At 33.6% G+C, this 13,107-nt stretch overlaps 1 long non-coding RNA gene across 8 annotated transcripts; it reads right to left on the bottom strand.

Moving 5' to 3' along the window:
• Positions 1 to 3,378: 3,378 nt before the first annotated feature.
• On the bottom strand, positions 3,379 to 8,838 carry LOC132618824 (uncharacterized). Of its 8 annotated transcripts, none has more exons than XR_009574338.1 (8): positions 8,729 to 8,838; positions 7,752 to 7,829; positions 6,892 to 7,055; positions 6,556 to 6,805; positions 6,352 to 6,474; positions 6,121 to 6,265; positions 4,482 to 5,949; positions 3,379 to 3,969 (listed from the first exon to the last, which is right to left on the bottom strand). It is a non-coding gene; the product is annotated as an uncharacterized LOC132618824 (long non-coding RNA). The 8 variants fall into 8 exon arrangements; XR_009574337.1 differs by having other exon boundaries at positions 3,379 to 4,009; positions 5,892 to 5,949; XR_009574339.1 differs by having other exon boundaries at positions 5,892 to 5,949.
• Positions 8,839 to 13,107: the final 4,269 nt, after the last annotated feature.

The following is a 13,107-nucleotide window of genomic DNA, read 5'->3' as shown; positions in this document are numbered from 1 at the left end:
TTACTGTTCACTGTTCACTACCGGAATTATTCTCACAGAGACCTGAAACAAGAGCAGAGAAGAGGGGGACAAGAAAAGAAAAAGAAAAAAGAAAAAAAAGGAGAGAAAGAGAGGGCTGGCCGGAAAATGGTGCCGGAAAAAGTCTCCGGCGATGACGCAGTTGTGTTCTGGCAGCGCCAAGAGCAGCTAAAAAAGGGGAAAAGGAGAAGAGAAGAAGAAGAAGAGGAGAAGAAGAAAAGGAAAGAGAAAAAAAATAGATCTGGCCGGAAAAGTGGCCGGCGTTACCTAGTCGCCGGAGTTACCTGGGCAGTGGTGCGGTCTGGTCTCCTGACAGGGTGGCGGGTGGGGTGGGAGGAGGGAGGGAGGGAGGAGATGTTACCGTTGGAGAGTTGGAGATCAGAGGAGAGAGAAAGCAGAGGAGAGAGAATATTATTTGATTAAAAAAAATGAAACATTTATGTTCACCAGTAATGGTGGAGATGTTTTGTAGTCGTGGTGGGTGGTGAGTGGGGGTGAAGGGGTGAGTGGGTGGTGGGTGGTTGGTGTGAGGAGTAGGCAGTGGGGGTGGGGTTGATGGTGAGAGGTGGGGTAGTGGGGTAGGGGTTGATGGTGGGGTTGGTAGGGAGTAGGAGTGGGGTTGGTGGTGGGAGGTGGGGGTAGTGGGTAGTGGGGAGTGGGGGTGGGTCGTATGGGGTAAGGGTTGGTGGTGGTGGTGGGGGTGGGGTGGGGGTGGGTGGTGTGGGGTGGGATTGGGGTTGGTGGCGGGATGGGGGCAGTAGAGAGTGGGGGGTTGGAGTGGAAGGTGGGTGGGTGGTGGGGTGGGGTTGAAGTGGATTGGGGGGTTGGAGTGGAGAGTGGGTGGGGGTGGGGTTGAGGTGGAGGGTTGGGGTTGGGGTTAGGGTTGGAAAAGTTCTATACAAAAATACCTCTTAATGATATTAAGACTTGGTTCAAGATCTTAATGATTAAGACTTATTCAGACCCAATAAATGTTTAGATCTTAATGCAAACAAATGCACTTAATGGCTTAAGGTCTGAACCATTCAGATTCAGACCTCCAATAAGTGAAAACAAATGAGGCCTAAATTAACATCTGGAACAAAAATAATGAGAAAACAAACAAGAGCGTTGGTGCAGCCAAGGTGTTTGCCAAGGTGTCTGAAAATATTCCTTAAATAACTATAATCTGATATTAATTGAGAGTTAAATTCGACATCTCTGATATGTTTTTCTACTGTGTGGTGGTTTTTTTTTTCCTTCTAAAATGAACTGAATTTATGGAGTTTTCAGTAGTTTTTGAAATTTTCTTTTCTTAATCATATACTATAAAGTTCTTTTTTCTCTTTTTTGACATACAAGATGAGTTTAATGCTATATTATCCAGTCTTTTATTTCTCCATTTGAAATATCTTATTTGAGAAATTGCACATGAAAGATCAAAAAGAACAAAAGAATCTAACTAATAGATTGTAACTATGCTGCAGACCTCGGTCTGTTAGCTGTAGATAGCAGAAAAAGGCAACCTTCTGCTGGAGCTTTCCTTTGAAGATGAGCAAGGGGAAGAGATGGTGTGGTGGAAGAAAAAGGGGAAGAGCGGGGTAAATGAGTTAGGTGGTAAGGTGACATATCATGTGATTTTCACCTCATTGAGTTGTCAGTGTCACGTCTAGTGGCGAATTTATGCATTAATTTTGAGTCACGTGAACACATAATTACTCGACTAAACTCGATATATTATGTGTATAATTTTAAAAATATATCTCATATTACCGAACACATGATCAAATCAGGACGAGTGGAGCATTGATTAGGGGTTTTGTTTATTACCTCAAGGTCTCGGGATTGAACCCGAGCTCCTGCAAGTTTCTATGCTTTTATTAAAGAAGCCTTTTAACTTTTCTTTTTATATTATTCTAAATTATTTTTCTTCTATAATTTTAATTATCCAAAAGTAAAAATCGTGCTTGTATTTATTAAAGTAGCATTTTAACTTTTCTTTTATATTATTCTAAATTCTTTTCTTCTATAATTCTATGTACCCAAAAGTGAAAAACCGTATTTCTATTTTATTACCAGTAATAAAAAATAACTTTATTTCTAATTACCCAAATCCCAAAAGGCAAAAGAAATCAAAAAATTACATAGGCGTTAATCTGCAACTAACCAAAGAGAAAAGAATTAAAAAAAAATCATAGCTAATGGTGAACCCATCCCCTTGAAATCCCGGATTCGCCTCTAGTCACGTCATATCTCATGTCCTTCATGGACAATTTTAATGAAGGAGGGACATATTTGAATCTAAAGTATAACAGAGGGGTGGTGTTTCAACCCAAAGTATAATGAAAAGGATATATTTGAATTCAAAATATAACGAAGGGTATATTTAACCCTTTTTATCATAGTACAAGGGTATATTTGACCCTTTCACGTAAACTATATTGCTTAACTCAAATAACGTCACACAAAATAGGACCAAGGGGATATAAGTTAAACCCTAATTTAAAAAAAAAAAAAAAAAAAAAAAAAAAAAAAAAAAAAAAAAAAGTCTAATGGCGAAAGAAATGGAAAACATTGAACTTTGAGGAGATGCGCATGGAGTGGCTAGAATTCCCTTTCACATGCTTCATGATTTGTTTATTGTTAATTTGGTTTCATTTATGCTAATTAATTGGTGTCAAGTTTATCCCGACAAGTCAAGGCCCTGTTCCCCAGCTTCAAACTTGGAATTCTAAATGCTAATTTTTTTAACACCTACTCCTTCGGTCCAGTTTTACTTATCCACTATATTAAAAATAGTTATCCAATTTCCCTTGTCTACTTTAGGAAATCAAGAGATAATTTACCACTTCTTTTCTATTTTACCCTTCGTAATTAATAAATCAAATTTTCCAATTCCTTTTTCTAACACTATTTTTTTATGGGGAGTATGCAAACTGTAGAAACTCATAACTTAATTAGTTGGCTATTTTCTTTGATAAGCTTTAATTGATTTCAATCATTAGATAATTAAAAATAATTAGGGATAATATGATAAATTTTGCATTCGATTTTTGACTTATTAATAAGCGTGTAAAGTTAATATGTGATAAGTAAAATCAGATGGAGAGAGTAATAAAGATTGGATAAAAACACCTACTTCGTGGCTAATCAGAATCATACCAATTATTTTGATTTGTTTAACAATTTAATCAGCACTATACTAATACCAAAGGGATCTTTTATCACGTGGCACAGTCATAAACTTAACCGGCCACCTCTTTATCTTCCGTCTTTTCATTTTTACTAGATGAGCATGGCCCGTGCCAGCTCCGGCCCAACATTATTTTCGAATGATTATTTTGCATGGTCATTTGGTGACCAAGGATAGCAGCAAAAGCATTAAAAAAGAGAACAAAATAGCATCTCTTTGTACTTAAGATAAAATTTTCCTTTCGAACCTTGACAATATCTCAGCTATGCAGCAAATGGTACAGGCGAAGTAGTGTCCCCCTTGGCTTCCGTGCAAATTTTCTCTACAATTTAACACTGTATAAATATTACACAACATCGCATAGCAAACTGACTTCCACAGTAAATTACACATGCCCCTTTTCTCATTTTGTGTGCATGACTTCACAGTTAATGTTGATCTGGTGCTTGCAAGAGAACACATTTTATGTTCTGATTTTTCAACATATCATCACTCATTTTACTTGACAAGAAACCAGTAATGTCACAGCTGATTATTGGTCAACCAAACAATCTCGATCATATCAAATGAATTAAGCTTAGCCTTGCCATAACCATTTCTCCATCCTTCTACACCTTCTCCCTATCTCCCTTGTTTACACGAAAGAGGAAATGACACAGTGAGAAAAACCAAAAAAGAAAGGATAGAATGAGTCATTCAAAGACCCAACCACTTATTAGAACCAACAGATTAGATCTGACCAGCAAGAGGAGAAAATGGTTCAATCGAGTCATCGCCACCTGAGGAGAAAATGGCTCAACCATGTTTCCTCACAGTTCCCTATTTTAATCATATGAAGACATATATGAAACTGGTTCATTTATTTAAAACAGAAGGTAGACATTAAAAATGAGGTAGTATGAGAAGCCTAGGTTTAGCATACTCTCAAATAAAATATAGCTTCACTCATCGAAGCAAATCTAGATAATAGTAGTGTAAGAAAAGCTTCAACCTCCTATACCTAATGGAAGCATATACGAATCCCAGCATACAATATTTTCATGTCTAACTTCTTTAATGGTGTAGGGTATTACGAATTGGGCAATAAGCATACTCTTAAGCAAGCAAGTCGTTGTCACAAGTTTTTTTTTCCCCCTCGTTTTGGAACTTAATAGCCCTTCTCATTCAAGGAATGCTTCTGTATCAAAATGATATCTTTTACAAACTTTCAGTTTGTTTTCTAATTGTAGTTTGGAAAAAAAAAAAGTCAAATGTATATTTTCAGAAGTATGGAGCTGTGTCATTTCTTTACCCCAAATTCTCCTTCTGACCATGGCGCTGGTTATTCTTGGATGCAACTAATTAGAGTTGTTATTGACTAACTTGCTTCCTATCTCTGAGTCATAGGATAAGCAGTCTCTCAGCTTGTCCACCTTTTGAAGTATAGTTAGATAGTCGCACATATATAAAACTGACAGCTTTCAAAATCTCAATTTATAACATCATCACACATGCGGAGGCTCACATATATAAAACTGACAGCTTTCAAAATCTCAATTTGTAATATCTTCACACATGCAGAGGCACGCATATATAAAATTGACAGCTTTCAAAATCTTAATTTGCAACATTATCACACATGCAGATCAATATCCACATGCGTTATCTTGAAGTATCAAACTTAAATCTATATAACAAGTTAAAAAAGAGAGCAAGACTGGCCATAGAGCAGGAAACAAAAATACGACCAATAGTATGCATCATTTCAAGGCCAAGTGAGTAATACTTTTTTGCAGTTGATGTAGGATGTAAAACAGGACTCAAAATTGCATGAGCTGGAACATTTTGCTTTCTTATGGGAGTTGGGAATTTGAAATTCATTAGCTTCTTACTAATGGCACCTAACGACTTTACTGCAAGTAATAGTATGCATCATTTCAAGGCCAAGTGAGTAATACTTTTTGCAGTTGATGTAGGATGTAAAACAGGACTCAAAATTGCATGAGCTGGAACATTTTGCTTTCTTATGGAGTTGGGAATTTGAAATTCATTAGCTTCTTACTAATGGCACCTAACGACTTTACTGCAAGTATAAGTGTATAAAAACTCACATGGATGCTAGAAGGATACTTTGCTCTGTTTTAGTAATTTTTTCATGTGCATGTCATTTGCTTTGTACTTCAACAGCAATCCATTCATGGTTGAACTCATGTTTCTTCTTCGAATCCTACCCACCAAATTAAGTTCCCCTACTATAACTAATTAATATAACTAAATGGTAATCAATTAAAGGACTTGCAACATGAACTGTAACTTAATGTCTTCCAAGATCAAATATGAACGGAAGATAAAACACAGCTACACATAAACTTGGTAAAACCAGCCAACTTCCTTAATTCATACACAAAAAAGTCCCCTGATATAGCATAAATACTCATTACAAACGGAAGAGTAATCAAAAAATGAAATTTCAAGAAAGTTGCAACTTAAAGATAAAGATTCATACATAAAAGGAAGACACAGCTAAATAAAGATACTCTATATGATCAGCAATAGTTGCATACCTCTATTTTAGTTTGAGAAGATGAAATAAAGTTCAAAGAATTTCTGTTATATCTGACATTAATGGACCATTGTTTACTACGATGTTTGAACATGAGTATGTTATGTGCAAAGGAAAGAAGACCTCCACACTTGAAAGCAGATAGCAGACCGTACTTACAGCCAAATATTTATAATACTTGAAAGACATTCCCCAATTTCTGTTGTAAAAGGAATCTCTACAAACAAAATAAAAACATTAAACATCAAAATTCAGGCCGAAATAGGAGTAGTTATCTCTAGCGAAATTGACTAAATATGAAGCAAGAAGCAGGGAGATATAGAATACTATGCAGAAGCCGAGAAAATACAGCAGTGAAGAAGGCTGACGGCACAACAGTTTTACATACCTGTGCAGCTCATGAATCTGCATTCCTCCAGAGGCCACAAGGCGTAAACCCATTTGAAGAATAACATTTTGCATTGCAAAATCATCTGTCACACAGGGCTACGCTTGACTGTTCCTTGTGATATAAATTCATGCAGCTCATGTTACTGAAGAAAGGGAGAAGTCTAATTCTTTTCTTGTTTATTAAAAAAATTTATTTTTTGAACTTATCGAGAGAAAATCTTGGACATACCTTCCGATACAATATGATGGATAGGCTCTTCCTGTCCTAAGTTTGTCTCTCTAATTCTTGAAGGCTCCTTGGTACTTGTGGATGATTTAGACTGCCCGATGGAGGTCGGAATCCTTATCTTTCCTGCCAAAGCATGTAGAGGAAATGATGTTTTCTGGGTCCAGACCTTCTAACATATTGTTTAGATGGCTCAGATTCACTTACAACATTCTGGTTGTGGGTCCTTTTCTGTGAAAGCTGTGAAGTTGGAGCCTTTTCGGAGCTCTTTGTATGTTTAGTTGTTGGTTGTGATAGATGGATAAAAGTCTGGACTGGCGTTATTCTTAGGACCTGAGGCGAAGCTGAAATCTTCTTGATTTTCTTAGATAGAGGCAAGGGTGGTTTTCGAGGAGCGAGAGTATCTTTTACTAATTATTTCTGATTCCGAATCTTTTTTTATCCTTGGCTTGATTTGCTGGACTTGGTATGACCAACTAATAATATTAGAAATCTCAAAAAGCAATAGTTGGAACAAAAAGTATAATGATCGGAAAATCTCACCTTTACAGCAGGATCAAGCTCTCTACCTAGCTTAATCATACCACGTACTTCTTTGAGAATTATGATTTGCCTCTTCACAGCAGCAGCTACCTCCATCGGAATACCACAAATATCCCATTCATTCTCATCAGTTATAATATAGTGGCAGTGCACTCAAAGACCTACTGAACATTTGTTGAAAGTAACTATTGGTAAACCATGTATCAAACAGTTTAGTACTTCCCGATATGAAGCTAGAAAGTTAACTCATCCATATCCATGAATAGTAAAATCAATCATATTAATGTCAAGCAAGAAAACACAACAGACATTAGGTGCAAGAAACAATCTTATTTCTATATGAGTAATCATCGTGCTCTTAAGAAATTGTTACATGAGAAAGCAGTCATTCATATTATTCCACCATTCATATGGTTGTTTACTGTATTTTATCCCCTCGTCCCTCGAACAACTTGAGAGTAAAAACTAAAATAAAGTCATCTAAACAACAATCTGTAGTCAATGCTCCATAACGGGTTAACTGCTAATTGAGAAAAGATATCACACGGAAAAATATCTACTCATTCTGACAAACTATAAGTTATATCTAATTCTTCTTGTAGACAAAAAAGATAAAATAGTAGTAATGGTACTGTAGGATTACACATGCGAGCAGATGAAATACCATTGCCAAAGAGCAATAAGATGAAGGTAATTCTAGAAACACTAAACTGGTAACCCCTTCTCGACACCGGGACAAAACATTAAACGGAGTTAGCAAAACAGAATATCTTCACGACCATGCATGATGAGAAACCTCAACTACATAGCATGAGATAACTTAAGCTCAACATCACACAAAACAAAGATTGGAGACTTACACTCTGAATGGCCATTTTCATATAGTTGTCACTTGCCAGCCAAGTCATTTAAGCTTCTTATTTTAGCCTAGTGTCACCCTGTCCATAAACATAATTTATTTGAATCAAATTTTCGGTACTTCTCAAAAGGTTGCGCCTATGTATCTAGTTTCAAACATGCACAAGCAAAATTAGAGAAAACATTATTGACACCCCTGTAGAAAATCCAACAATAAAAAGATTAAGTAATATTACTTACTAAAAGTTCTGAACACTAATATAAATACCAACCAAATATTGATTACCAACAAAGAAACTGTACTATTAAGCTAATGAAATTTGTCATGGAAAAGAGAAATACAAATATGAATCTTGAGCTGGCAAGCATTAAAGTTCTGAAACAAAGACCATACTTCAGTTTCATTAGCCTTGCAAACGATCAACTCTTGGGACTAATCTCTCTCAACGACACACAAGTCTTTCTTTTGCTGGGGAATTTTGTCAAACGTGTTTATGTTGTGAGACAGCAGGACCTTAAAAACTCTTGACCTCCTAATATATATATATATATATATTCTCATTTTTGTCTAGCTATAATACATCACCAAACAGCTGAGATTCCATGAATCTAGTCTCAAGATTTAAGACTCACATAATGCAGGCAAATGAAATTTCCATTACTTAGCACAAGGTATAACAAATTAATTAATTAGAAAATAGTATAATATCCAATTACATGGCAAGATTCTTGGAAATTAAGTAGAAATAAAATGAAAACTAAAACTCTGAATATACTCAGACGGAAGTTCATCATGAAAACAGCACATACATTCAAAATTGAATAGTGAAAGAGTTTAGCGGGGGAAAAAAGAGAAAACAGCTATAACGGATAAAAAAAACCTCTCCAATAAGGGGTATGTAAGCCAGTTATCTCGGTAATTCACTCAAATGAAAGACATAATAGACAATGGACAAGAGCAAAGGAGATGAGAAGAGACCTCGTGTTTTCGAGCACAACAAGTAGAAAAGATCTGCATAGATAATACTATCGATTTCAGCACTGATCGAAGACCACCTCAGGCAAGAGAGTGAAACGTAAAAGAGAAAAGAGCGAATTGCCTACAAGCTTCTATCTATAAAATGCTAGTATTATGTTAGTTATGAAATTACGATTTTGCCCTTGGTCGTTCCAAACTTGGGTAGATTAGAATTTTTTTTGGAATAACTACGTGATATAACAAACAATAGTGGGGTATTGATATTTAGTAGCTATAGTTTAATTTAATTACTTCTCATAGCAAATATTTGTGTGTTAATACCATTTAGTAACTATATATGTATATACACACAAAAAATAGAATATTCGTCCCACTATTCACTTCCAACCCATCTCTCTTATCTTTTTCCCCCCTCTTCTCCCCACTACCCCGCCGCCGGCCACCACCGCCGCCGGCCACCACCGCCACCGGAGCTCCGGCGAAATGTCGTGACCTTTCACCACCGTCACTGCCAGCCCCTTCCCCTTTTCCCGTTCTTATCCGGCCATACCCTTTTTTCCTTTCTTCTCCGGCGCCAACAAGGGAAAAAAAACTCAGGTCTACGCCGGAAAAGCACCAAATAGCGACGGATCTAAGTATTGTTGGAAGCAAAAATGAAAAAAAACTCAGTTCTATAACGGATCTGAGCATTGTTAGAAGCAAAAACGAAAAAAATGTTGTTGTTGTATTAGCCGGAATTTTTTTCGATCACCGGAATTTTTTCCGGTCAGATCTAGAAAAAATCTAGATTTTCACTGTTTTTGTTGTATATTTACCGTGTATATAATTTTTTTTCGCTTGTATTTGTTGTATACATATCGAAAAATATGGCGTACTTGTTAATTTTTTGGTGTATCTATGTTGTATACAGTTTTTTCGCTTGTATTTGTTGTATACATACAGAAAAATATGGCATATTTGTTAATTTTTTGGTGTATTTTATATTATTGGTGTATATGTATTCGGTTTTTTAATAGTTGTATTCATGAATACAACAAGCCAATTTATGAATACAGATAGTTATTTTATGAATAGAGTTGGAAAAAAATTGTTGTATTCATGAATACAGCTAAAAAAAAAAAATTGAATACACATGTGGGAGCTGGACTGATTTGCTACAGAACGTAAATATTGAAACATTAGCTATGCAGCTTGATTATATATATATATTCTATGTTCAAAATACGATTAATATAACATTGTAGTTTGTGCTCCGTATCTAAAACTTTATTTTATTCGTGTTTGCTACGAAAATTTATTAATACTTTTTAAAATAGAAGACTTGTTTAAAAGAAAACTATTTTCCTCTGTTTGAGATAAAATAATAGCAATATTTAAGCATTAATTGATACTTTCAATTTTAATTCGATTAATTTAAAAATGTAAAATACTTATTATTTTTTATAAAATTTTGATTGAGATAATTCTAATTCAAATTATTAAATTAATTTTACATGTTTGAAACGAAACAAAGTAGAAATTAACTTTCTATTTAAATGAAGAAATGCTATTTTTTAATTTGTGGTAAATATTCTCGGTTTAACTCATTTTACTTGTCATGTTGTCTTTTGCATGGTTTTTTAAGGAAACGTGAATTAGAATTATAATTTGACTAATTTACCTTATTCATTATTTGATCTCCATTTGATATTAATCTCTTTTCACATTTATTAGAGTAAGGAAAAATGAAAAAGTAATTAAATTTTATCTTATTTTAATATATAAGTATTTTAAGTATGTTGCTGTACAATAATTTCATTTGCTCCCACTAATGGGTTGATACGCATGTGGCAATGAGTCCATCATTATTGATTTAATTGTTTGATTTTCTAAGAACTTTTTTTTTTATCATTGTTTGTTTTTTTATTATGGGATTCATTTTTTTTTATTAATATTGCTTGATTTTGTTAATATGGGGTCCACTTTTGTTTTCCCGTGAGTTTGGATGTGGTGGGTTCCACTTTTTTTTTTCTTTAATACTGGTTGGTGTTTAATATGGGGTCATGAAGAACTTCTACTTTTTAATTTTTAGTAAATATTTTTTGTTTAACTCATTTTACTTGTCATGTTGTTTTTTACATGATTTTTTAAGGAAACGTCAATTAGAATTATAATTTCACTAATTTAGCTTATTAATTATTTGATCTCCATTTAATATTATTTTTTCTTTTATGACATTAATCTCTTTTCACATTTATTAGAGTAAGGAAAAAATGAAAAAGTATTTAAATTCTATTTTATTTTAATATATAAGTATTTTAAGTATGTTGCTGTACAATAATTTCATTTGCTCCTACTAATGGGTTGATACGCATGTGGCAATGAGTCCATCAATATTGATTTATTGTTTGATTTTCTAAGCACTTTTTTTTTTTAATATTGTTTATTTTTTTAATATGGGATTCATTTTTTTTATTAATATTGTTTGATTTTGTTAATATGTGGTCCACTTTTTTTTCCCGTGAGTTTGGATGTGGTGGGTCCCACCTTTTTTTTTTTTGGTTAATACTGGTTGGTGTTTAATATGGGGCCCACAATTTTTTTAACATTGCTTATTTTTTTAATATGGGATTCACTTTTTGTTTTAATATTGCTTGATTTTGTTAATATGGGGTTCACTTTTTTTTTCCCGTGAGTTTGGATGTGGTGGGTTCCATTTTTTTTTTAATACTGATTGGTGTTTAATATGGGGCCCACAATTTTTTTTAAATATTAGTTATTGTTTAATATATATGTGGTCCACAATTTTATGGGCCTGTTTAATATGGGCCCAAAAGTTTTTTTTAACATTGTTTGTTTTTTTAATATGGGATTCACTTTTTTTTTTAATATTGCTTGATTTTGTTAATATGCGGTCCACTTTTTTTTCCCGTGAGTTTGGATGTGGTGGGTTCCATTTTTTTTTTAATATTGGTTGGTGTTTAATATGGGGCCCGTTATTTTTTTTATATTAGTTGTTGTTTAATATTTATGGGGCCCACAATTTTTTTTGCCTAATTCTGTTAATATGGGGTCCACTTTTTTTTTTCCGTGAGTTTGGATGTGGTGGGTTCCACTTTTTTTTTTTTTTAATACTGGTTGGTGTTTAATATGGGCCCCACAATTTTTTTTTAACATTGTTTATTTTTTTAATATGTGATTCAATTTTTTTTTAATATTGCTTGATTTTGTTAATATGGGTTCTACTTTTTTTTAATACTGATTGGTGTTTAATATGGAGCTCACAATTTATTTTTTAAATATTAGTTGTTGTTGAATATATATGGGGTCCACAATTTTTTTTTTACAATTTTTTTTTTGGATGTGGTGGGTTTCACTTTTTTTTTTTTATTAATACGGGTTGATGTTTAATATGGGCCCACAATTTTTTTAACATTATTTTTTTAATATGGGATTCATTTTTTTTTTAATATTGCTTGATTTTGTTAATATGGGGTCCACTTTTTTTTTCCCGTGAGTTTGGATGTGGTAGGTTCCACTTTTTTTTTATAATACTGGTTGGTGTTTAATATGAGACTCATCATTTTTTTTAAAATATTAGTTGTTGTTTAATATATATGGGATCCATAATTTTTTTTTTAAAATATTAGTTGTTGTTTAATATATATGGGGTTCATAATTTTTTAATTTTTTTTTTACAATATTTTTTAGGACCTGTTTAATATGGGGTCAAAAGTTTTTTTTTTATGAGACCCATCAACGGACGACGAAGATGGTAAAATTAAAAGAAAGTTTCATCCTTTAGTACTGGTCCTCATTCAATTACTATTCAATACCTTGATTAGTTTAAGACAGCTTTATATATATATATATATATATATTCAATCATTTCCTCCAAATGCCCAGCTCTATGGACAGCTATTATGCCACTAAAACACACATGACAATCCACGGATCATAGTATTTCCAAGACCAAGGGGCAAGGGATGCCAAGCAAATATGCGACAATACTAGGATACTAATCTTTTCAGGTGCCTTTCTATATGTAACTAGACGGCCTATACCCGTGTTGTGCACGGGCCCAACACTTTAGATTATAGTTCATCTATATGTATGTAGTTATCTTTAAATAGTGATTTTTTATATATATATAGAGTATATATTATGTTCAAAACACGATTAATATAACATTGTAGTTTGTGCTCCGTAATTTTTTAACATTATATTTTTTTTAATATAGGGTTCAGTTTTTTTTTTTTTTTTTTTTTAATATTGCTTGATTTTGATAATATGGGATCCACTTTTTTTTCCCATGAGTTTGGAAATGGTGAGTTCCACTTCTTTTTTTTATTGCTCGGTGTTATTTAGTATGGAGCCCACCCTTTTTTTATATTTTTTTA

This window comes from Lycium barbarum, chromosome 11 (genome assembly GCF_019175385.1).
Source record: "Lycium barbarum isolate Lr01 chromosome 11, ASM1917538v2, whole genome shotgun sequence".
Taxonomy (NCBI): domain Eukaryota; kingdom Viridiplantae; phylum Streptophyta; class Magnoliopsida; order Solanales; family Solanaceae; genus Lycium; species Lycium barbarum.
Note: the sequence above shows the minus strand (reverse complement) of the source record. Positions and strands in the feature narration are given on the sequence as shown.